Source organism: Lagenorhynchus albirostris, chromosome 2 (genome assembly GCF_949774975.1).
Source record: "Lagenorhynchus albirostris chromosome 2, mLagAlb1.1, whole genome shotgun sequence".
Classification (NCBI taxonomy): Eukaryota; Metazoa; Chordata; class Mammalia; order Artiodactyla; family Delphinidae; genus Lagenorhynchus; species Lagenorhynchus albirostris.
Genome location: NC_083096.1, coordinates 20,209,909 through 20,211,007, shown reverse-complemented (window position 1 = coordinate 20,211,007; position 1,099 = coordinate 20,209,909). Strand labels below are relative to the sequence as shown.

Below are 1,099 nucleotides of genomic sequence, written 5' to 3'. Positions count from 1 at the left end.
TGACTAGTGGCTACTTTACAGACAATCCTTTATCAAGAAATCCTGGGTGGAGAGAATTCATTTATTCAGAAAAGGCTCTCGTGACCCTACTGTCACGCGACATTCTGGAATTCAGGGAAAAAACGGAGAAATGAAACCGGTTGCAAAACTTGGCTTCCCAAACCGCCCGAGACTATTTTTATGAATCGCTCCCCCTTCCTCTCGAAGGGGGCAGGACCTTGGAGCCAGGCTGGGCTCCGAAGCCAGGGCTGCCACGTGTCATCGCAGCGCGGGCCTCAGTCCAGGCCACGCTGGCCATTCTCTGAGCCCCGGGAATAGTGTCGGAAGGTGCACTCACCGGCCGGGAGCAGGAGAGTGGGAGCCTGGCCACAGCGTCGCCCGCCGGCCGAGCGGCGTAACTGCAAGCGCAGCACCGCCTCCGCGCGCCCCGCGCGCCCAGCCGGAGGTCGAGTTCCCAGCGCCGGCCGCCCCTTTTCCTTTTGTAACTCAGTGCTGGGAGTCTGCAGGGCGTTGAAAACTAGCTGGTGGAGCCTCGCGCCTCCCTTTTGCCGGTTCTTGGGCCGCAGGTCCGGGTAGCGCTGGGTCGCAGAGGACCGCTTTTCTTTTCTTTTTCCTGCTCTTTGTTGCATTCCAGGATTTTCTCTTCCGGGTCACTTCTAAAGCACAGTAAGGATGCTCATAATTTGCATTTCAGGAGTAACTTTTAATCCTGCCAGAAGTAACGTTTTCAGAAATCACTTTGCATTTTGGTGCTTGTTTATACAGGACGATTTTAAAAAATAGTACTAAGGAACACGAGGCCCCAGCGAGGATCGAACTCGCGACCCCTGGTTTACAAGACCAGTGCTCTAACCACTGAGCTATGGAGCCTGTCTTCTACGGGCACTTCTCTAGTTCAGGGACATTGGAAGCAACATTGCTTTCTGGCAGTCTGAAACTGACCCTGTGCATCCTCTATCAGTGACAATTATAAAGACAACACAATAAGTAGAAAAAAGCCCAGTCTCAAAATTTTATGATTACAAAATACTAAATCACACCTACGATAAGTTATGCATACAGATAAGTGCTGGAAGGGAAAATGCAAGAATGAAATAAT

At 51.4% G+C, this 1,099-nt stretch overlaps 1 non-coding gene across 1 annotated transcript; it reads right to left on the bottom strand.

Moving 5' to 3' along the window:
• Window positions 1-797: 797 nt before the first annotated feature.
• TRNAT-UGU (transfer RNA threonine (anticodon UGU)) lies at window positions 798-870 on the bottom strand. Its single transcript has one exon. It is a non-coding gene; the product is annotated as a tRNA-Thr (tRNA).
• Window positions 871-1,099: the final 229 nt, after the last annotated feature.